We start from the raw sequence: 24,991 nt of genomic DNA, 5'->3' as shown, positions 1-24,991 counted from the left end.
GGTGGCTTAAAATGCAGTTACTTATTCTCATGGATCAGTGGCTGAGAGCCACTGATTTAGGCTGAAATTGACTAAGTGGCTTATGTTGACTGGGCTTACCCATAGAGCTAGAAGTAGGGTAGGGGATGGTTAACCTGGGATGGGATTGGGTGGAGGAGCTTAGCTTGGTTCTAGATGGCCCTTATATTCACTGTGGGACCAGTAGGTTAGCACAAGCATGTTCTTCTCAGGGAGGTGAAAGAGAAAGCAGAGCCTGATCATGTAAGAGCTTTCAAGCCTTTGGTCACATCCTCCCAACTAACATCCAGGGGCCCAAAGCAACCAACGCAGCAGAACTCAAAGTCAAGAGGGCTCTTTAGAGGGAAAGCAGCAAAATCACTTGAGAGAAGGTTTGATAGGCGGCTCAGTGGTAAAGAATCCCCCTGCCAATGCAGGAGACATGGGTTCGATCTCTTGGTCGGGAAGATCCCCTGTAGAAGGAAATGGCAACCCACTCCAATATTCTTGCCTGGAGAATTCCATGGACAGAGGAGCCTGGCGGGCTCCAGTCCATGGGGTTGCAAAAGAATTGGACAGGATTTAACAACTAAACAACAAAGAATTAGGGCAACCAGAAGAACGCTGGAGTGGGTTGCCATTTCCTTCTCCAATGCACAAAAGTGAAAAGTGAAAGTGAAGTCGCTCAGTAAGTGTCTGACTCTTTGTGACCCCGTGGACTGCAGCCCACCAGGCTCATCCGTCCATGAGATTTTCCAGGCAAGAGTACTGGAGGGGGTGCCATTGCCTTCTCCAGTGGAACCTACTACCATCTTTTAAATGTTTCTTCTTATTTTTCCACATTTGCCACATTGGTCCATATCTAAGAAGGTTTTGTTACTGCTGGTTTACACTATGTGTTGTGGATTTTATTTCACATTTTTAATTTTCTAAAGCTCTTTATTTTTCTCTAATTCTTTTCAAGGTATCTAATTCCCATTTTATGAATGCAATGTATTTTCTATCTCTATTACAAACTTATTATAGTTTTTCTGTAAGATTTTTTTTTTTAATCCTTTACATTATCTCTTTTCTCCCAGGGGGCTGTTTACCTATTTTTGTTGTGTTTGCTTTCTGCCATCCTGGTGGTAACATCACATGGCACGGGTCTTGGGTATGGAGTTGGAGGCAGACTGCCTAGGGGCATGCCTCAATTCCATGGTTTACTAATCAGATAACGGTGTTTGAACTCGACCTCTTTCTTCCTCAGAGTCATCATCAGCAAAATGGGAACAGATGTAGTAACCTATCATATAAACTTTTTGGGGAGGATGAAAAGAAGTTACCACAGGCAAAGCACCTCGCACATCCCTAGCACACGTAGCAAGGCCTTGTTGTAAGTTTCTCAGGTTGACACCTCAACAAAGTGTGTGGTTAGTGACAAAGCTTGAGGAAATGTGGGTTTTATCACAAAGTGAAGGGGTGGGGCGCTTGCTCTTACAATTGGAGATCATACTGGCGTTGTAGGCTTTTTTTTTTTTTTAACTCCGTGCATTCTTTCAGTAAAGATGGCAGGGAGGAATCTTACGACTTTGGGGGACGAGAAGCCTGGGGCTCCCAGTGATTTCTGTTTAGACTTCCACTTCTTCCCTGAGTTTCCAGCCCAGGCTTCACTCATCACTCATCCTTGTGTGGCTGGTGCCTGAGCTCAGGGTTTGCTATTAAAAGGGCTTCTAGGAGACAAAGGTTACAATGCCGTCTTTATCTAGAAGTCAGAGCTGCACCTGCAAGCTGCTTGAGCTGCAAAGAGTCTCTTTCAAACTTTCCATGGAAGCCAATGTGCACAGCCCAGGGAAGCAAAACTGCTCTGGTTGGGGTGGGGTGAGGCTCCCCACTTACTGCCCCCACCAGCCTCCCTCTGAGATGTTGATTCTCCAGCACTCAGTTTGAAAACCTTGAGATGCAACCATCCCTGCCTTTCACAAATGACCAGTCCCAGCCTAAGAGAGGAAACTGGCCAGAACTTGGCCTCCGACCCCAGGTTCAATGGTCTTCCATCCTTTTTGTCTCCAAACAGAAGGCATAGTGGAGGCTTCCCTGATGGCTCAGATGGTAAAGAGTCCCCCTACAATGCAGGACACCCGGCTTCCATCCCTAGGTTGGGAAGATCCCCTAGAGTAGGGCATGGCAACCCACTCCAGTGTTCTTGCCTGGAGAATCCCATGGACAGAGCAGGCTGGTGGGCTACAGTCCATGGGGTCTCACAAAGTCAGTCAGACTGAGGGACTAACACACACCCCCACACACACAGAAGGCATAGTGGTTGACATCCATTTACCTCTTTTTAAAAAGTTAAAGTCTCAACTTCCTCCCCCCACAGACTCTTCTGCGTCTAGCTTCTCTGACTCTATCTTGATATTCTATTTTCATCCCCACCACCTCTGGGGATAATGACAAGAGGCACATAATTGCTATCTGCTGGGAAAAGTAGCTCTACCTGGGGTGTGTCCTAAAATATTATCTTCCCATAATTTGGCCGCTGCCACCCTCTGTGATCTGAGCTCCCTTTCTTCCCTTTCAGAAACCCCTGTCCCAGTCAGCAAGGCTCTGCTCCCCTAACCTGCACCTTCCCCAAACACGCTTTAAACAGAACCCCCACATCATGGATTGTATTCGAACAACCAACCAGGGTGGAGAACACTAGCATCCTTTCATTTCTGTCTCTCCAGGTCAAAATTCATTTTGAAAATTTTTTTAGCTTTATTTTATATTTTAATTTTTTGGCCATGCTGCACGGCATGTGGGATCTTAGTTCCCCTACTAGGGATCAAACCCATGGCCCCTATATTGGAAGCCTGGAGGTTTAACCACTGGAGCACCAGGAAAGGATCTCTCCAGGGTCAAATTCTGTCTTCTTTCGATGTTTGGCACAAATGCCCCCTTTTCAGAGAAGTCTTGCTTTGAGTAAGTTACTTGATCTCTTCTTGAAGCTCTTCTTGAACTGCATTTATTCAGCTGTAGAATGGGTGGTGTGGAGCCTGCCTTCCTGGGATTTGAAGGTGTGAAGGTGTTAGTCACTGAGTTGTGTCCGACTCTTTGAGACTATGGACTGTAGCCCGCCAGGCTCCTCTGTCCATGGAATTCTCCAGGCAAGAATACTGGAGTGGGTAGCCATTTCCTTCTTCAGGGGAATGTTCCTGACCCAGGGATCACATCTGGGTCTCCTGCATTGCAGGCAGATTCTTTACCATCAGAACCACCAGGGTTTTGGGGACGATTAAATATGTTGACATAGACTTGGCATGGTGCCGGCCTCACACAAAAGGAGGCTCAGTAAATGTTAGTAATTACCATGTGTGCACCTGTTGTAAAAATGTCCCATTCTGTCTTCTGGTGTATGTCTAATGTCTCCACTAGACGGGTGGATCTCCGCTCTAAAGGCGCATTAGAATCAGCTGGGGGGCTTTTGAAAAAACAGGGCTGTCTGGGCCCCACTTCAGATCAATTGACTGTGAATCTTTGGGGATGAGCCCAGGAGATGGTTTTTTCAAAGCCTCCCAGGCCACAGATTCTATCAGATAACCACTGCTGAAAATGCGAAGTTGGCCCATGAGCTGCCTGAGAGCAAAGACTAGGCACTGTTCACTTTTTTTTTTAATCTGTGATACTGTGATTTATAATAAGAAATATATATATTTGGTCTTTGTCCCATTTCTGACACAGAGCTCCTAAAACTCTTGGCATTTCCTAAATGTTGAGAGCACAAAGTTGTCTTCAGTTATGCTAATGAGGTGGTTTATGGAAAGCCCCTAGTTGACCTAGGGGCTTCCCTGGTGGCTCAGATGCTAAAGAATCTGCCTGCAATGTAGGAGATCCTGGTTCGATCGCTGGTTAGGGAAGATTCCCCTAGAGAAGGGAATGGCTACCCATTCCAGTATTCTTGCCTGGAGAATCCTATGGACAGAGGAGCCTGGAGGGTTATAGTCCATGGGGTCACAAAGAGTCGGACATGACTGAGCGACTTAGCACTACAGCTCTACTACCAGTAGGTCAGCTGAGGAAGGGGGCCGGTCACTGAGCAGTCAATCATATTCTTAGAGGGTCACAACTGTCAGGCCCATCCCAGCCCTCCAGAGAGGAGAGAGGGGCCGGAGACTGAGTTCAATCACCAATGATTTCATTAATCGTGCTCGTGTAATGAAGCTTCAGCTGAAAAGGACAGGGTTCAGAGAGCTTCTGGGTTGGGGAGCAGGTGGAGATTTACAGAGAACGGCTTGTTCAGAGAGCATGGAAGCTCCATGCCCTTTCCCTGTACTCTGCCCTATGCATCTCTTCCATCTGTTCCTGAGTTATACCCATTTATAATAAACCAGTAAGCAAGCAAGGAAAACGTTTCTCTGAGCTCGGTGAGCCACTCTTGCCAATTAAACCCAAAGAGTGGGGTGTTTGGAACGTCTAATTGATAGCTGGTCAATCAGAAGCACAGGTGACAACCAACAGGGTGTTGAGGGGAGATAGTCCTGTAAGACTAAGCCCTTCCCCTTGTTGCAGTGAAAAGGAAAAAAAAGAATGAGTTTTTCTCTTTCCCTTTCCTGAGAACAAAGAAGATAAAGGAAACAGGGAGCAGGCCTGAACCCTCTTAGTTTTTGTTTTTTTTTTTTTACTTTAACTGCTTCTAACTCTGAATGTCTGTAACTAAGTTTGCTTTTCTGCACCCTAGCTCTGCAGGAGCTACACTTCACCACTATCTTTCCTTTGACTGTAAATACATCCTGTCTCTGGTGTTTACCCTTATAACATCCTTCCCCTTGTAGTTGTCTATCACAAAGAAGCCCACAGACCACAGAACTGCCAGACTCAATTACCGGGTTACTGATGCCAGTCTATGCCTGTCTCTGAAACAATGTGCAAAAGGAAGAAATCAAGATCCTCACACCTTCATTCCTCATCAAGGACTCCTGACTGCCCGCCCTCGTTTTTATATAAGCCCCGAGGAAGGGAGGCACAGTTCCCGAGGCGTGAATCTACTATGTTCCCTTCTCCGCTGGCTGAGAAAAAAAAAGTTAAATCTATTTCTCCACACTCTGTCTCCATATGTTTTATTTGGCTTCGGTGGGCAGAGAAAGCCAAGATTTTGGCCAGCAACAGGCTGAGGGATCTGATTTTCTCGCCAGGTAGACAGTGTCGGAAGTTGAGCTGGAGAATTGCTGGGATCTGGGTGCAGAATCATGACATCATAGCGGGCACCTTGCATCCAGGTTTCCACGGCTGGCTGAATGAATGTACGTGTGTTGAGAAGCAAAGTCCAAGTCAGAACGAGAGAGTCTTTGTAGATGTGGATTTTGCACTGAGGTTCATCGAGATCAGACCTGGTGGGCTGGTAGGGGCAACAGCCTGGAAGCCTGTGTTTGCCTGTCGGTGGGGCTCTGTGCCCAGGTCTAGGGTCACACTTATGAGGGCCTCACAAAGAGCTTTCACTAGATCTCATTGCTGCCCCGTGAGTGGGTGCGTCCTTCCCCTTCCTAGTGATCCCAGGGACGGATGAGGAAACTGTGGCCCAGAGATGGTGTGACCTCCTACTCAGGGACACCCTGTCAGAGAGCTGCAAAACCAGGCCCTGGACCTTGTGTCTCCTGACATCTGGTCCTGCGTGGTCAGCGTTGTTGGAATGAGGCTCTGAGTCACCCGCGCTGCCTTCTGGGAGTGAGTCGTGTAGGGGAGCAGGTCGAGGAGTGGGCACCTCTCTGAGAAGTGGGTTTCAGGACCGTGGTCCTTCTTGGGGACTTGTGGGAGGAGCCCTTGGGGAAGCGTCAGCAGTGGTGGAACTTCTATATGTGCGTGTATGTGTGTATGTGTGTGTCTATGTGGGTGTGTATGTATATGTGTATATGTGTGTCTATGTGTGTGTATGTATACATGTTTATATGTGTACACATGTATCTCTATGTGCGTCTATGTATATGTGTACGCATGTGTGTGTATGTTTATGTATGTGTGTGTGTGTACCACTCCGTGCCTGTGACTGTGCTGTGCACCCCCCACCCCACCCTATGCGTGCTGCATGTGGCTGGGCACACGTGTCTGTAGTGTGCAGTGCACCGTGAGCTGTGACTCTGGAGGGCTCTCGAGCGCCTGAAAGCCTGCTCCCCACCATCGAGAGTCCCGCCACCCACCCGCAAAGTTCAGAGACTAAGTGACTGCCCCTCCCCAAAAAGCGCACAGAGGGGAGTGTCTTCTCCTGGGGGAGGGGGCGAGAAGGGTGGCCTGGGCTCCAGTGCCTCGAAGGCGGCGGCGGTGACCCCTGTCTGTCCAGCACCTTCTCGCTCCCCGGCCCCACTCTCCCCACCCACTCACCGGGACGTCTTTCCGGGGAAGCACCGATGTGCACAGGAGGCTGCCTGCGGCTCCCCAGCCCCCCCGCCCCCCTTCCCTGCCCTGCGCCTGCTGAGCCTTCCCTTCTGCCAGGCTCGGCCTCGGTGGGAAATTTCCCTGGGCACCTTTACTCCCGACCGCGTGTTAATTGCTTAGTCTCCAGCCTCCCCATCCACCGCAGGGTCACCTTGCCAGGAAACTTTACTCCAGGGAGAGGTGGGAGGGGCCTCCAGGAGTGGGGAGCCGATTGGGGGGCAGGCCTCGACCAGGAATGTGGCCACCTCAGGAAGACAGTAATTAGGTAAGGAGGGCTGAACACACAAATCCGGCCTCCACCTCCCCCTGCCTTCTTCCTCTCCTGTGTCTATAAGCACAGAGGACTCATCTCAGAATGTGAAGGTCCTTCAAAAGAAATGACTCCCAGTATGCCCTGGACTTGCAGGGGATGTGCCAAGCCTGTTTCAGATCAGAGGAGAGGTCTTTTCCAGAAGACAGCATGCAATGGGAAGGTTGGGGGATGTGTGCCCTAGAGGGGCATAGACTCACCTGCCTGGAGGCAGGGGAATGGTGGGACAAGGTCTTCCTGGAGTTATCTCTCAATAAGGACATCAAGGCTGTATGTCACCTCTCTCGAATGAGATGATATTCTGTCCTCAAACTCTCCCCAATCTACTCACATCCCTGTTGCTGGCATCTTCAGGCCTGTTGTCCGAGGATAAAAAGGGCTTTTGCCAGTATCTCTGGCAATTCTCTTATTGAGCCTGGAAGGCAGAGGTTTGGGGGGTGAAAAGTGTTAGTCGCTCAGTAGTGTCCGACCTGTAGCCCAACAGGCTTCTCTGTCCATAGGATTTCCAGGCAAAAATACTGGAAGTGGGCTGCCATTCCCTTCTCCAGGGGATCATCCCAACCCAGGAGTCAAACCCAGGACTCCCACATTACAGGCAGATTCTTTACCATCTGAGTGAACTGAGACCCGAGGCGAGAATTCTTTCTTTCAAGGGACATGGTCTGAACTCTAGTTCTGGGGTTTTCCTCTGCAGATACTCAGGCCCCCTAGACTATCCAACCTCACAGTAGTGGAACTTCTTCCAAGGGAGGCTCAGGGGTAAGCAGAGGCCCTGGTGGTGACAGGAACCATGCTGGGAGGAGGAGATGGCTTCTCAAACTTGCCCTCCATCTCTAAGGACAAGCCAGATGGCAGGAGTGGGAACACTGGAGTGACTGAGACAACCTCTCAGGAATGAGGAGACTGCCCAGGCCAGGGCAGGGCCAATCGGACTGTAAGCCCCTGAGGGCATGTCTGATTCATCTTTATCTCTCCAGATGTCTTCTCAGAACTGATGCTTGGTGAATGTTTGTTAAAGAAATGAATAACTGAACAGAAGGTAAAGGTGGTTAGCTAGCCAACCAAAGAGATCTTGGGTTGCTAGGTCAAGTGCAAGGAAGGAGAAGAGTTAAGGGGAAAATGATAAGTTAGGATAAGACTAAGTTAGGTTGAGATGACAAACAAGCCCTGAATCTCAGTGGCTTGAAAATCAAAGGTTTATTTCTCATTCACACCACATGTCTATATAGACTGGCAGTTCCTGTATAGACTTTTCTCACTGTAGTCACTCAAGCACCTAGGATGATGGAGCAGCCGTTATCTTGGATATCACCAGTCACTGTGCTGAGAGAAGAGAATGCAGAGGTCTCTCACTAGCAGTTAAATAGCCTGAAAAGTGAAACTTTTATTTATACTTCATTGGCCTGAACTAGTCACATGGTTACTTTTGCTCATACCCCATTGGCCAGAACTAGTCATGTAATACCTCCAATAGCAGGGGACCAGGAAATACAATTCTACCATGTGCCTGGGAGATAGAGAGATGGAGATACTTAATTAATATCCCTAATGAGGGTCATTAAAGTATTAGTTATGGAGAACCAGAAGGGGAGGGGAGCAACTGACATTGTAGATCTTTACCGACCCACATCCCAGAGCTCTAAACCTGTGGATAGCACTCATTTGAGATCATAAAGTCATAAACTGACCCCTGGAAGAGAAAGGGAGACGACAGGTTGCATATAAATTAAACTGAGTAACAGCTGGAATTCCAGTTGAGCTATTTCAAATCCTGAAAGACGATGCTGTGAAAGTGCTGCACTCAATATGCCAGCAAATTTGGAAAACTCAGCAGTGGCTACAGGACTGGAAAAGGTCAGTTTTCATTCCAATCCCAAAGAAAGGCAATGCCAAAGAATGCTCAAACTACCGCACAATTGCACTCATCTCACACGCTAGTAAAGTAATGCTCAAAATTCTCCAAGCCAGGCTTCAGCAATACATGAACCGTGAACTTCCTGATGTTCAAGCTGGTTTTAGAAAAGGCAGAGGAACCAGAGATCAAATTGCCAACATCTGCTGGATCATCAAAAAAGCAAGAGAGTTCCAGAAAAACATCTACTTCTGCTTTATTGCCTATGCCAAAGCCTTTAACTGTGTGGATCACAATAAACTGTGGAAAATTCTGAAAGAGATGGTAATACCAGACCACCTGACCTGCCTCTTGAGAAATCTGTATGCAGGTCAGGAAGCAACAGTTAGAACTGGACATGGAACAACAGACTGGTTCCAAATAGGAAAAGGAGTACATCAAGGCTGTATATTGTCACCCTGCTTATTTAACTTATATGCAGAGTACATCATGGGAAACGCTGGACTGGAAGAAACACAAGCTGGAATCAAGATTGCCAGGAGAAGTATCAATAACCTCAGATATGCAGATGACACCACCCTTATGGCAGAAAGTGAAAAGGAACTAAAAAGGCTCTTGATGAAAGTGAAAGAGGAGAGTGAAAAAGCTGGCTTAAAGCTCAACATTCAGAAAACGAAGATCATGGCATCTGGTCCCATCACTTCATGGGAAATAGATGGGGAAACAGTGGAAACAGTGTCAGACTTTATTTTTGGGGCTCCAAAATCACTGCAAATGGTGACTGCAGCCATAAAATTAAAAGACGCTTACTCCTTGGAAGAAAAGTTATGACCAACCTAGATAACCGTCTAGTCAAGGCTATGGTTTTCCCAGTAGTCACGTATGGATGTGAGAGTTGAACCATAAAGAAAGCTGAGTGCCAAAGAATTGATGCTTTTGACTTGTGGTGTTGGAGAAGACTCTTGAGAGTCCCTTGGACTGCAAGGAGATCCAACCAATCCATTCTGAAGGAGATCAGCCTTGGGATTTCTTTGGAAGGAATGATGCTAAAGCTGAAACTCTAGTACTTTGGCCATCTCATGCGAAGAGTGGACTCATTGGAAAAGACTCTGATGCTGGGAGGGATTGGAAGCAGGAGGAGAAGGGGCCGACAGAGGATGAGATGGCTGGATGGCATCACTGACTCGATGGACGTGAGTCTGGTTGAACTCCAGGAGTTGGTGATGGACAGGAAGGCCTGGCGTGCTGCGATTCATGGGGTCGCAAAGAGTCGGACACGACTGAGCGACTGAACTGAATTGAACTGAACAGCTCTGTGCCTAGCTGTGCTGAGGTCTGAGAATATATGATGAGCACAGCTCCTACCCTGATGGAGACAACAATTATATAAGAAACAGTAAAGCATGAAATAGCACAAAGGTTTTATATCCTAGATCCAAGGTGAAAAGTGACCAGCCAAGGAAAGAGGAAGCAGTATAGTCTAGAATTGCCCTTAATAGTTGCTGCATTTTCTTCTGTTGCCATAAGGCTGGTGCCACCCAAATGAAGTCACAGTCCTGTGAGATTATGTGGTGTCTGATTCCTGCCTCTACATTCACCAGTGCCCTCCAAGACTAGAAGCCTCTGTAAATGAAGACATTCCTTGGAGAAAACCAAAGACTCACCTGAAGTCTCAAAAGGACACTGAAGTTGTCTCGGTAAGTTATACTCTCTTGTTAATGGAAATGTTTCCTTTTGATTACAGTTTTACAGACATTTTCCTGGGGACATTGAGCTACCCTTGTGCTCCCTGATCCAATCAATAAAAAGACTAGAATGAGAGAGAGAGAGAAAGGGGAGAAAGACTGGGGAAGACTGGACCCCTTCATTTTGGCAAGATGGATTTGCTTTTCAAACACCTGGAGGAAAATCCCCTCTCTCAACAAAGTTTGACTTTGCCCAGTTCATCTTGAATTAGGAAAATCAGAAAGCTTAGAGTAGTACTTGGAGTGAGTATCAAATATAATAGTGTCAGAAGAACTCACATATGTGTGCTCACTTGTGAGCAGTAACTTCATTCAAGAATCATAGTTGCTAAAAGTCAGATCCTTTTATGCCCCCTCTTCCCTTCAGAATCAAGCCCAAAGTCCTTTGCTTGGATCTAAAGACACTTCCTGGTGTGTTTACACCCCATGTTTCCCCCAGCTTCCCCTTTCCTTTGATGTCCCCCCTACTCCAAACTCTAGCTCTAGGCTGCATCTAATCCTTACCCCAACGTGGCTCATGCCTCAGCACCTCTTCTGCTGTTCCCTAGGCCTGGGATACCTTTCCATCACCTACCTGGAAAATCCCTCCTCCTCCTTGTAAGTCTGGCTTGAGTGCCTCTGCTCTGTCAGCATCTCCTTAGGCACCCCCACCACCCATTCCCTGTGGGGTCTCTGCTGTCCCTTGTACAAATTTCCACTACAGTCGTTATCCCACTGACTGACAATCGTTTCCAGGCATATCTCTCCAACTAGGCTGCAGAATCCTTGAGGGCAGTAATAGTGTCTTATTTCTTTTTTTTAATCTGTTGCACTGAGTGTAAGACCTAGCACCTCGCAGGGGCTGGGTGGACATTTATACAATACATGGAATGAATGAATGAGTAAATGAATGAATGAATTGGAGAGATTCTTAAGGGGAACTTGATGTAAGCGACCACTCAAAACCAGGATTCCTTCTATGGCAGGACTCATCGAACTATGGTCCATGGACTGAATCTGGTCTGATGCCTATTTGTGTGAATAAAGTTTTATTGGAACACAGCCACATCTATTTACTTATTGCTCATGGCTACTTTTGTAACATAGCAACAGAGTTGAGTAGCTGGAACCATATGATTCTCAAAGCCTGTCGGACTCTTTAGAAAGAAGTTTACTTACCTCTGTTCTTTAGCATTGACTCAATCATTTTTGGGCTAGAGACATGTTTGAGACCTTGATAAAGAGCTTTGAGATTGAATATATGTACATACACAGGATACTTTGCATTCAATTTCATGGGAACCAATGATTCCTTGAATCCCATCCATCAATCCCGGAGAGATCCAGTGACACCAGATTAAAAATTCAGTTGCCCAAGGCTAGTGAGACTGGAGATGAGAAAGTGATGGAGAATGTGGCGCAAGGTGGCTGGGGGTCTTAAAAGTCATAGCTCTTAAAAAATCAAACCTTAAGAAAGAGAGAGAGACTGCCTTGCCCTGAAGCATCTCTGACATATAGCTGGCCACCTTGTGTACTGTATCTTCAGCCTCAAGAAACTTACTGCTGGGCATCCGATGATGCTATCACAGAAATGCCCAGTTTGTAAGGAAGCCTGTCTTCACACTCAACTGAGCTGTTATAACAGGAGCCCACTGGTCCTCTGGGCTGTGAAGGCTATGGCCCAGTGTGCATAAGCTCATTTTTTCAGCTGATGAGGTAAGACTAGAAGAAACCAGAAGACCAAGAAGAGGCCGCCCATCTTGATCTTCCCAGAGGACTTTGGGAAGAGGCACAGAGAAGAGGAGCCAGGACCATTGCAATCCATCAAATCCACCAGCCTTGCTTCCTTAAAAACAAAGGGTGGATTAGGAGGGGGAATGGGAAATGTGTGTGTCTGGTAGTTAATGAAGTCATGAGCAGTGGGAGGCGTTAGGCCTCTGGGAAGCAAATTGTGGGCCAAACGAGCTCATTTTTTTAGCAGAATTATTAAATTAGCAGATGAAGGAAACACATTAGGCGTTATGAATCTTGCTGTTAGCGGAGCCCTTGATAGAGGGTTGTGCAGATGCTTGTTAAATTCCTTCCATCCGGGGTTAAAGGCAAAGCTGGCACCCCTGGATCCCCAGTGGGAGGGATGGGTGGGATTGATGTCATGAACATCTGGGCAGGGTGCTGTCTTGGGGGCTTTAGGTCCACTGACCCATTCAATCTCCACAACACTCAAGGAAAGATGACCTTCCTCATTTCAGCTGGAAAGATGGGCTCAGAAGGGTGACGGGCCTCGTCTCAGCCCACAGAGTCAGTGGCAAAGCTCAAGGCCAAATCTCCATCTGCCTGAGTCCAAACCCAGGGCTCTTGCCCCAGGGGTAAATGAAGACCTCCCTCTGGGGTAACTTTGGAATGGAGCAAAGGCACATGAGAAACCAGTCGGATGGGAGACAAAAGCTGGAGTCAGGCAGGAGGGCTGAGTCCAGGATAGGCGGGGAGGCTGGCCCCCAGGAGCAGAGCTGATTGCAATTTCTGCTTTTAGAAAGATGTGATGAATAGACGTGTGTTCAGAGAAATGAAAGGGCGTGGAATCTGGGTCAGATGGGAAATAGTTAAGTGCTCTGTCCCTTGCTCAAAATATTCACAAGCCTATTCTGGGGGATGCTGGTGACTGCTGTGGTCTCAGTGGGTTGGGCTGAATCACCAGTGTCCCACAAAAAAGCCAGGAGAGCTTTGTAAGGATGGGGGTTACCCAACCCTGTAGGGAGAGCTCCCTGTCACTGGAGACATTCCAGGAGCTGACATAACTTGGCAGGAGAGTCTGACTCTGGGTAAGATCAACCTTTTGATTGGCTAAAGCCCTTCCCAGCACTACAATTCTCTGTCTTCAAAGTCAAGCTTGAGGAAGACTATTCCAACAGCAAAACTCTCCAGAGATTCCTGCAGAATTCTGGCAGTGGAATGGGAGAGTCTGTAATTGTCTCTGAGGTCTGCAAGTGACCGACCATGCGCCTGAACATGGAGGGGAGGCACTTAGTGACCCCTGGAGACACCCTCTAGTCTGAGGACCACTTCTGGGCAGCGAGGTGACTGACGGGCCTTCCCAAATCCTCCCAGCATAGATAGGGTGAGGGGGGACAGGAACTTCCAGAGAACCTTTTCTAGCAGTGAGAACCAGCCCATCAAAAATAAGAGAGGAGAGAGAGACTTCCCCCGTGGTCTAGTGGCTAAGTCTTTGAGCTCCCAATGCAGAGGACGCAGGTTCGATTCTTGGTAGGGAACTAAACCCCACGTGCAGGCCACAAGACCTGGAGCAGCCATTTAATATTTTAATATGCATATTGAAAATAAGAGGAAAGAGCCAAGGTAAGGGAAGAGGTGACTGAGACAGGACAATGGCCCAAGCCACCTGCCTACAAACATTTCCTGAAGTCCTAGTGAGTGCCAGAGCCCCAGAGAGACAGTAATGAGCCGTGGGAAGCTGGAGTGCAGTAGGCAAAATGAGACATGGTCATCCTCCTCTCTCACATAAGCTGGACGGAGCCAGGATACCCCAAAAAGGGAGCAGGCAAGGAGATGGGTTTACTCAGAACCACAGCACACCATGCATTCTGGGGTATCTCTGTTTATGAATCTCAGGTTATGTGACACTGAAGAGAATTTGGCTGGAGGGAGGTGGAGGAAAGACAGTGCATGAATGGGGAAAAGCGAGGGATGGGAAGATGGGGAGAGAACCAGGAAGCCAGAAGGGGCCAAATTTCGTAGGGCTTTGAATGCCAAGCTCTGTTCTTGATGCTGGAGGCAGCGAGGGGCCACCGAAACTTTCTACATGGGGAAGGATCAAGGTGAGAACAGTGTGGCTGCCACGTGGAGGCTGAATGGAGTGGGAGGCCAGGGAGGGAGTCACTGCAGGATCCAGGGATATCGGCAGCCCCAGGCGGGTTAGGCTGAGAGGCGCTGGTTAAGAGCAGAAGGTTCCATACATGTGTGAGCACACCTCCAAATGAATATCGATTTCTTTGCACACATTCGGGTGGGAATACGTTTATTGTGTGTCTGTTGGCCAGTGAGGCTAAGGTTATGTGAGTTTTGTCTTGCTGTGGAGGGGTGTGCATGCCTGTTGCAAGAATCCGGAGGCTTTGATTCTGCGTGTATTTGTGTGTGTGTGTGTGTGTGTGTGTGTGTGTGTGTGTGGTCACATGCACATCTTGCCCAGGAGGAGAGGCAGTGCCAATAAACCCTGCTTTCAGTCTTTGGAACCTTGCCACAGCCCCGTGACCAGGCTCCTTCCACCTGCATCCCCTCTCTGCTCTCCTGCCACCAGCCCTCAGAGCAGCATGGACCCTCCACGGAGGACCAGTGGACGGGGTGCACCCATTTCACGAGGGCATCCCCACCCCCCACATTGGACCACTTTACCATCCCTCACTCCTGCCCATGGGCCCTGGGATGACGCAGTAACTGTTTTGGCCCAGAGGGGCAACGCCAATCCTTTTTTGCTGTTTCTTTCTTTCTGGTTGCCCTGGGTTTTTGTTGCTGCACTCGGGCTTTCTCTAATTGTGGTGCATGGGCTTCTCATGGTGGATTCTGTGTTACGGTGCGTGGGCTCTAGAGGGTGTGGGCTTCAGTAACTGTGGCTCATGGGCTTAGTTGGTCTGAGGCAGGCCGGACCGTCCCTGACCAGGGATTGAACCCGTGTCCCCTGCATTAGCAGGTGGACTCTTAACCACAGGACCACCAGGAAGTCCCCTAATACTTTCTTTAGCAGAGGGGTGGGCGCTGTGGGTGAAGTTCTTGGTTGAAGGACAGGTGGGGTCCCCTCCCCCACCACGCAAGGCTCACCCCATATTGCACCCAGGATCTCCTGAGTGTTCTCACCTGGGTCAAGACCACATCGATCCTGCCCTTCCTGAGACCTGAGCCAAGAGGCATGGCTCACTCTGCTGCTGCTGCTGCTGCTAAGGCACTTCAGTCGTGTCCGACTCTGTGCGACCCCAGAGACGGCAGCCCACCAGGCTCCCCCATCCCTGGGATTCTCCAGGCAAGAACACCGGAGTGGGTTGCCATTTCCTTCTCCAGTGCATGAAAGTGAAAATGAAAGTGAAGTCTCTCAGTCGTGTCCGACTCCTAGCGACCCCATGGACTGCAGCCCACCAGGTTCATCCATCCATGGGATTTGCCAGCAAGAGTACTGGAGTGGGGTGCCATCGCCTTCTGCGGGCTTACTCTGCAGGCAGCCTTTACAGGGGCTAAGAGGCCTCACCTAGGCTGCAAGACCCCAATCCACCTAGTAGGTCCTCTTGATTCACAAGATGACCTGGGGCTGGACCTTCTTTTAGCCTCAGTTTTTCCCTGTGTAGAATGGGCCCAGGGCATCTCATTGGAATCCTTGTCATGGAGTTTTCATCCACGATGCAACCATGTAGAGTCCTATGTAAATCCTTTATCCAGACGTGTGATGGTAAGTTTAGCTACTAGTTCCCTGAAAGAAAAAACAAACAAGAAAAACCCAATCTGCAGTGTTTGCCAGTTTCTCTGGTGTAAATATTGCCACCATGACTGATTTCTATCCACTAACGTGGAGCCACTGAACAAGGAGACAAGAAGAGATGTGCTCAGTTGGCTCTTGTGAGTTGGTCCAGCATACCCCTGCCTTTATCCTAAACAGCCAGTGCCAGCCCAGCATGAGGGAGTATTGAAATCAAGGGTAGGCAGGAAGCAAAAGTCCAGAAGAAAAAAGTCCAGCTACGGACTTCCCTGGTGGTTCAGTAGCTAAGACTCCACACTTACAGTTCAGTCCCCGGGGGGGATCTAGATCCCATATGCTGAAAGTAAGAGGTCGCAAGCCACAAGTAAAGGATGCTGCGTGCTATGTTGAAGATTCATGATCCCTCATTGCCTCAACTAAGACTCAGCACAGCCAAGTAAGGAAATAAATAAATCTTAAAAAAAAATAAAATAAAATACATGTCTGGTTGGAGTGCCAAGCACTGAGTTTGAGTGAGAGGTGAGGTTGTAAAGAATTAGGAAGTTTGACTCCAAGAGGATGAAAAACAGGTTGGAAAGGGTGATGGGCAGGGAGGTGCCAGGGAAAGTGGTTCAGGAGGGAAACTGCATTGTGCTAAGTGAGCATGGCCAGCCCAACATGGCCAGAATAGAATATTGCCACCTGCCTTTCTGAGGCCCAGGAGAGGGAGCAGGGTGTAAGTGAGGATGAGGGAGCTGAGAAAATGGGCAGGTGTTTCCTGAGCTCCAGGGATGACGTCTGAGCAGGCCGGGCGGGAAAGGGCAAATCCAATTCCGTAATTGTTGGCGCATCAATTCTGATGACGGTCCCCGAAGGGTGATGGCAAGGGCCCAGGGAGGAGGGATGCCCTGGCTGACATCATCTGCTATTTCTGGACCGATTCACAGCTTACTTCAGTGGGAACTTCCTTCAGCACATAAATCACCGTGGTCTTCTCATGACTGCCTCATTTCCCCAAGAAGACGGAGGGAATCCACGCACACGGGCATCCCTGGAGAGGGTGCTGGGTGCGGAGAGGAGAGTGCGGCCGTCCTGACGTCACGCCGACGTGGGTTCAAATCTCGCCTCTGCCCCTTGTTAGCTGAAAGGCTTTGGGTGACTCATTTGTCTTCTCTGACACTCCGTTCCCTCGAATGGGCTAAAAATACCTGGGATCGCTGGAAGGGTGACTAAGTGAGACGGGAAGTGGGAGGGGCCAGCCCAGGGCATGCTCACTGCAACACCAACTCTCACGCATTCCCTTTTTGTGCTGTTTTGCTCACTTTAGAGAACAGGCCTTTAGAGGACAGTGGTCATTTTAGAGAACAGTGGGCAATCAGTGGAAGCTTCCAGAAGAAGAGGTAGACTTCATTTCTAACCCCTTCCTTGACTTTGTGAGGCTCACAGGACGTGGGAGTGGGCTGCCTCTGGCAGGGTGGAGTTGGTTCTCCTGGGTGGGGGACCTGGGGTGTGAGCAGAGAAAGCTCTCTCCCTGCAGAGCTTAGACTTTTCCTTCGGAACTTTGGGGCAAGCAGGGCTCAGAGGCCAGGAGGGCATCTTGGGAGCTCAACAGCACAAGGCCTGCCTCCCAAGCCGAGGGAACTGCCCTTCCATCACCGGTCCCCATGTGTGCCTGATGCCCTTCCTGCTTGATGCCTGGCTCTCCGTCTTTCTGTCCCCACTGTCTGTCCATCAGGCTGGGGATGGGAGGGGGGATGACTGTCGGCCACACGCGTTTCTGCAGAAGCCGGCCTGCATCTGTCCATCTGTCAGTCTGCGCTCCGCCTCCCGGTGGCTCTGACTACGGCTGACTCGTTTGCACCTGGGCTCCTTTTTATGATGTCTGAGTGACAGTGAGGTGATAAATGAGAGTAAGAGAGAGTGACAGACGGGAGCACACATAAGGGGGATGGAACACGTGCACACGCAGAGGACTGACAGTTGGGGTGTCCTCCTTGAGACAGGGTCACTCAAGGTCTCCCCAGCCCTGGAGGGGAGCCCGGGACACCATCCACCCCACGTCGAAGCACCGTCTGTTGGCCTCCCTGACCGCAAACAGGAGGGACCCCCCACCCACAGGCTCCAGGAGGAGGAGGAGGAGGAGGAGGAGGAGGAGGAGGAGGAAGGACAGTCCCCATGGCAACCAATGGAGAGGCCCTTTTCAGCTCAAGAAGAACCTTTGTCACAATGGAGCTGTTGAGCAAAGAAAATGGGCTGTTAATTAGGAAAACAGGCTGCAGTTTGGTTATGGGCTGGCCCCCCCTCACCTGTCAAGCCTGCTATGATGGAGATTCCTGAGTAAGAAGTGAGGGGAGTCAGGCTGGGGTGATGAAGATGGGTCGACTTCTAAGACCACTTCCATCACGAATCCAAGGCAAGCACATTACACCAGCGCCTGGCTTGTAGCAGGTGCTTAAAACCAGAACTGTGATTAGGATGGAGGTTGGACTGAGTGACCTCAAGGCCCAACCCCACAGCCACTGAGCTGGAGAAAGACAAAAGGCCAGTTAGTGGCAACAAGTTATGGGTATCCAGGGACTGGGAACCTGGAATAATACAGGGCTTCCCAGAATAGGAGTGTCTCCATCGCCCTCACCCTGATTTGCATGGCTCCCACAGGCCTCCCTCCCTTCTTCTAACTCAATTTCAATTTCAATTTCAATGTCAATAACTTCCTTGGCACGACAGGCAGCCCTTGGTTGCCAAAGTGCATTGGAACATTGAGTTTCAGAGTCTCCAACCAGCTTTGTCCGCCCAGTGTTGCCCCCTCCCAGGCCTTCCAGGCCCTTCCTGTGAACATGTCTTATCCTCTGTGCCCTTTCAGGAGACTTAGTTCTACCCTCTCCAGCTGTCCGTAAGGTTATTTGAAAAAAAGACACACTCCCTGGTTTGATCAAGATGTTCCAAGAGAGACGGCTCACAGGGCGCCAGCTCTCCTCTCAAAGTGCTGAGACGAGAGTGGGAGAAAGGCTTAGTCCCTCTATCTTGAGATGCCGGCCACATGGGAGAGGCAGATGAGAGTCAACAATTCCAGTCATGTGGCAAGTGCTTTGATATGGGGGTTGGGGGGTGGGTGGGGTGTGGTGCTCTGGGAGCACTGAGGAGGGGCCTCTGAGCTGGGGAGTGGGGAGAGGGAGGTGGAGGGGCAAGGGCAGAGTGGGGGGCCTTCTGAAGGACACTCAGAGGGCAGACCACTGAGTTCCTTCTGTCACAGGTCAATGATGGCTGGAATGTCACCATGATAGTAACGTCTTTGACATGAGCCATAACGCCAGTGTTAGCAGTGGTGACAGCCTCCGGAAAGGGAGGGTGTGACACGGACCAGTGGGAAGAGGGTAAAAGGAACCCCAGTAGATAATGCCTGAGGGACAAAGTGCTGGCCCGTGGGCAGGGAGGTGCATGGGCAGCCCATCAGTGAGCGCCGATTTGGACTTGACACCGTCCGTCACAGGCAGAGAGGGGCGGGAAGTGGAACCAGGGTGCTGGGAGGCACCACCCCATGCAGAGGGACCACCGGAGATGCTTGGGGCTCGGGGACAGAAACAGAGGGATCCCGGCTGAGGAAGGAGCGGCTTTGGAGTGCAGAGACAAGCAGGCAGTGATGCTGGCTTTGCCACCGTGACATCCCGTGCTGACCCGGGGTCACCTGTTGCCACCACCAATGGGGAGCCCCGGGTCAGGGAGTCAGACAGACAGGACTGGACGAGCATGACCTTAACCCTCACCCTTCTCTCTTCTCCCCAACCAGAATGTCGCGAATACTAATGGAAAACAGACAGCTCCCCTCCACACCACCAGCAAGAGAGCAAAACTCTCCTGCAACAGAGAGGAGCCGCAGGTGCTGACTCTATCTGTCTTCCCATAGCCTTTGGCCGGGCAGAGAAGAGCCCGGGGGTGGACAGCTTTGGGCAAGACTGACAAAGCTCTGAGGCTCCAGGGCATCTACCTGGGAGTCGGAGGGGTTTCCCGTGTGGTTGTGCTAAACCAGTAGGAGCAAACTCCCCTCCAGCAGTGCCCCAATCCTGTAGGTTCCTGGGGACCCCTCAGCTGTTGGGTCCTGAGCATTCGCAGAGGCTCCTCGGGCAGGAGAGCCATCCATCCTGTTTGCCCCTCCTGGTCCTCCTCTTTGCTCATCATCAGGATCTGACAAGCCTGGGGACTCGGGAGGAGGGGAGCTGTGATGAAATGAGGGCCCCAAGGATGAGGTTCCATCTGGGGACCTTGGGGAAGAAGCCTTGTATCTTCATAGCCTCATTTGACTCTTCTGTAAGATGAGAGGAATGGACCAGATCGAGGGTTACAAAGAGGGTCCCTTAGAAGCCTGATCCTGTAAGGTGTCGAGGGGAAAAGCAGTTTGGGAGAGCGTACTTTTCATCCTCCAGTATGCATGACAGACTCGGAAACGCTCCATAGCACAGAAATCTGTTCAGCAATCGCTTCTCAGCCTTTTGGTAAGATTAAGTATAAAAACCTGTTCAACTTTGTCTGACCCAGTGTTTCCCAGACAGGCTTTGTTTTCTCAAAATGCCCATTTTCATCCCAAGGAAGGACATGTAACGTAGTTTAGAAAACAGTGGAATAAATGCTCCTTTGCAAGAGCCCCTCCAGTTCTAAAAGTCTGTTTGCTTCTCTAAAGCAGGTGGGAGGGCTGGGGAGGAGAGAGGAAATGACATTTGAAAGCTCTTCCCATGTGCCCAGTTCTGCGTCAAGTCACCCGCCTTCTCACCTCCCCGCCCCCTAGCTACATCACCCCATGGTGTGGGTGTGAGTTCTCCCCCCTCAGATCAGGGCAGAGAGGCCTGAACTGACTCCAGGGCGAAGAGGGAGGCTTCCTTGGGCTTACTGCATGCAGGAAGGTCAGAAAATCCTGCTTGATGTGACCTGGAGGTCAAGGCTCGTTCCAGGCAGTCTCAGACTCTCTCCAGCCTCCATCAGCTCCATGGTCTGGAAGATCCCCTGGAGGAAGGCATGGCAACCCACTCCAGTATTTTTGTCTGGAAAATCCCCATGACAGAGAAATTTGGCAGGCTACAGGCCATAGGGTCGCGAAGAGTCAGACACCGCTTAAGTGACTTAGTACGCACGCGGGGGTTAAGACAAGGAAAGCCAAGGACTAGGGTAAAACCCCGACACGTAACCGACCAAACCAACTCCCAAGAAAGAGTTTGATCCACAGAGGACAGGCCCTGAACAAAAGCATAAAGCTGCCAGTGTGGGTCTGCGTGATGTAGTGAAGAGAAACTGAACTTTGGAGCTAAACAGACAGGGGTTCAAATCCTGCCACGAGGAACCTCGCCTAACTAACCCTACTTAACTGCTGTCTGGGGGAACTACTACTATTCCCTCCGTAAAAGCTGCTGACTACAGCGGGCAGCACTTGGAATGCCTGGTTGTCAGACAACTCCTTTCTTGTTTGCCTGTGTTACGCGTGTTCCCAAACTTGTTTATGTCAGTTGCGCTTGTCACCAAGAGCAGATAATTGAATCAGCTGTAACCCAAGTCAATTAAGTACAAGTGGAGAAAGGAGTTATGCTTTTATGGCAAGTAATTTAATGCCTTGGGAAGAATGTTATTAACTAAAAAAAATGCTGTTGTGTTAGGTGTGGCCAAGACTCTACAAGATTTGAAGACATATCAACCCCATACAAGGAGGTCTGTGTACCTTGACTATCCTTGCTGGCAATCAAAACCAGAAATCTCTTAGGTGATATTTACATGGTCTCCATTACACGTGATCCTGGGAAGCCAAGTCACCTTTCTGAACTTGTTTTTCTTGGCTTTAAAATAAGTTAAGGGGACTTCCCTGGTGGTCCAGTGGTTAAGACTCTGTGCTCCTAATGCAGGTGGTCCTGAGTTTGATCCCTCACCAGTTAACTAGATCCCACATGCTGCGACTAAGACCCAAGGCAGCCAAATAAATAAATATTTTAAAAAAATGTTAAGTAGGGAATTTCCTGGTGATCCTGTGGTTTGGACTCCTTGTTTCCACTGCAGGAGGCCTGGGTTTGACCCCTGGTCAGGGAACTAAGATTCCACAAGTCATGAAGGGTGGCCAATAAATAAAATAAGTTAAATAACTCCCCCGTGAAGAGTTCTTACAAGAAACAGATGAAGCCACGTGTAGCGCTGTTCCTATTTTTTGTTTACTTCTCCATGATTCTCATCTTTTGGCCATGACTGTGTTCCCCCATCTAGTGTTTGCAAGGCTTTATCCTAAAGTTTGCAGTTCAGCTAATCTGATCATAACTAGGGTTTAAGATGTGGACTCTCCCTAAGAGGGAATGGGGAAAAGTCTTCCCAAGAAGTGCATAGACTAGGTATGATTCCAGGCAGGGTGACAGAGCAGCAGGGTGGCGGTCTGAGTTGAAAAGTCTCTGGGGTGTTCCTCCAGTCACAATTTGTGTGGTCCAGGTGCGTGCATGTGTAGCTACTTCAGTTGTGTCTGATTCTCTGGGACCCTAGGGGCTGTAGGCTTCTATGTCCATGGGATTTTCCAAGCAAGATACTGGAGTGGGTTGCCATGCCCTCCTCCAGGGGATATTCGAACCCGCATCTCTTAAGTCTGCATTGGCAGGTGGGTTCTTTACCCACCTGGGAAGCCAGGTGAGGACGTGCTTATTCTTTCTGATGTGACCTAGCCATCTTTATATGCTTGCCATGACTTGCCAGCTTCCCAACCCTTCTAACTGGGGGTCAACTCGGTCTCACTCCAGAGCAGTCTCGTCTCAAACCAGGCACACCCAGAGGAGATTGAGGCTAGATAGAGGAGTTGGAGTTCTGCTCAATTCAGACCTCCTGCGCCTCCTGCCCATCACCTCAGAGTTCGGGAGAGGTGTGGTTCTCCCATACCTGCACCCCCAATGGGTACTTGTCAGTCAAGGATGGACATTCTGCCCACGGCTGGTCCAGCTGCTTTCTGCCTGCTCAAAGCTCTCCTAACCCCTGTCATTTGACACCTCCTGCTCCTAAATCCTGGTCCACGGAAGCTAAGAGAGCCTCCACAGGGATCCGAGTGTGCCTGCATTTCTATTCTGAGAACCGTGCTTCTGCTCTTCCTACTGGTGCTTTCCCAGCGCTTGTCCACTGGTCTCAAGCCTCCACTAGTTGGTTCATCCCCCCAACTGGAGCCCTCAGGCCTAGGGGGCTGCTTCAATAGCTCTTCTGTCCCCAGGAAGTCAGCACCATACATGCCCCTAGATCCCCGAGCCCAGGAGAGGGACCCACTGAAGCTCTCTTGTAGGCGGGGATGGGCCAGGGGCCGGGGGGTGGGGAGGGGTGCAAAGGAAGAGACATGTAGACAGCCAATTCTCTTCCTTTTGTGCTGGCTTCTGCATCACGGGCAGAGTCAGGCAGACCTGAGGTCATCGCTGATGCATGTGAAATCTAGAGCCCTCCTGAACCTTTGTTTCTCCATCTGTAAAATGGGGGTGCTGACGGTTGCCTCATCTGCCTATGGAGAATAATGACAATAAGATAATGTCTACAAAGACCTTTCTTCCCCTAGGTGACCTGTTCTCATTAAAGAAGCAAGGGAAACATTGAGAAAAACAAAAGCTCTGCTGGCCAACCGGCCTAAGAATGGGAGTGGTGAAGACCCTGGACCACAGGGGTGGACATCAGATTGTCCCTCCTGATTGGGAAGGGAGACTCCTTGACTATCCTGGGCAGCCATATGTAGGATCAGCCTCCTTGACTTCTGGCTTGTTGATCTTGACTGATATTTCAGAGTTGGAGCAGAGAATCCATTTACCTTTTGGCAAAACTGATGCCCGGAGGGTGAATGCTGGTTCAAGGCCACACAGCAGGCCAGGGTCGGGGTGGGACAGGCTGTCAGAGTCCTGACTCCTAGGTAGAGGGTTCAGGTCATGCCTGCTGCTGCCAGCCCGCCAGCCCCTCTGTATCCTGATGTTGGCACAAGATGTGTGGTAATGAGGCTGCCTGTGCTCCATGGGGGCGCCCCAGCCGTGCTGCTGGTCCTGCCCTGTTCTCCTGACTCCAGGAGCAGCTCCTTGGGGTTCTGCTCAGGGAAATAACCCTCCCACCCCCATTACAGAAGGGGAGAGAGGCAGAACAGAAGGGAGTCAAAGCAAACAGAGACAAGATGAAGAGCCACCTAGAGACAGAGTGATTCATTCACTCGTTCTTGCATTCATATCTGACTTTCAGCCCAGATGCGCCAGTAATTTGTGAAGATGCTAAAATTCTTCCACTCGCTGCTAAGTCATTTCCTTCCAGAGCTCTGTAGCATCACAGGTGCCAAGGACCCTCTTTTAGGGTCTCCAGTATCCTGCCAGCATCCAGAAACTAAAAGGTTCATGCCTGGCCCACCAGGACCCCAGGACCCCTGCCCCAGTACCGATTCTTAAATATTTTGACTAGTTCCCGCTGGTCACCAGAGAGTAAAGAATCTGACCGCAATGTGGGAGACCCAGGTTTGATCTTCAGGTAGGAAGGTCCCCTGGAGAAGGGAATGGCTACCCACTCCAGTGGTCTTGCCTGGAAAATTCCATGAACAGAGGAGGCTGGCAGGCCGCAGTCCATGGGGTCAAAAAGAGTCAGATGCGACTGAATGACTAACACTTTCCCTGGTCGTAGATGCCAGCAAACACTTTGATTGAAACCTTTGGATGAAATGGGAAGTGCTCAGCTGTGAAATGCCATTACTCACTCATTCAGCAAATGTTTCTTGAGCACCTAGTGTCTGCCTGGGGAACGGGCTAGGACTCTGGGATGCTGAGCTGTGCAATGCAAGGTGACGACTCAGAGCCCTGCCATGAAACAGAGAGAGCATGGAGGGGAGCATCCAGCTCTAAACAATGACCCAGAGAAACAGGAGACACGGCAGGAGGAGAATGAGATGGGCTGCCTCCTTGGCTGGGAGCAACGGTGCAGGAGGCTCTTGGGCCCCTGGGGAGGGGGTCTTGGAGTCCAGCTTGGAACTGTCAAGGTTCTTCAGTTCTGTTCAATTATCCACTTATGACTCACAATGAACAGATTAGGAAGGGGACTGAGGACAAGGATGCTTAATTATTCAGCGAAGGAGTGAGGAGGAAACACAGAGTGTAGTCCCCAGGACAGGTTTCAGGAAGGTGGGCGAGGGGAGGAAGTGGAGGAAGGAGGCTCAGTGCCCCCCGCCAACTCCTGGTAGCTCCATAACCATTGCTGGGGCTTCCCAGGGGCTGGCCCAACCGCGGAGCCCAGGTCATCAGGACCAGAAGTGGAGCTCA

Source organism: Bos mutus, chromosome 19 (genome assembly GCF_027580195.1).
Source record: "Bos mutus isolate GX-2022 chromosome 19, NWIPB_WYAK_1.1, whole genome shotgun sequence".
NCBI classification, from domain to species: Eukaryota; Metazoa; Chordata; class Mammalia; order Artiodactyla; family Bovidae; genus Bos; species Bos mutus.
Note: the sequence above shows the minus strand (reverse complement) of the source record.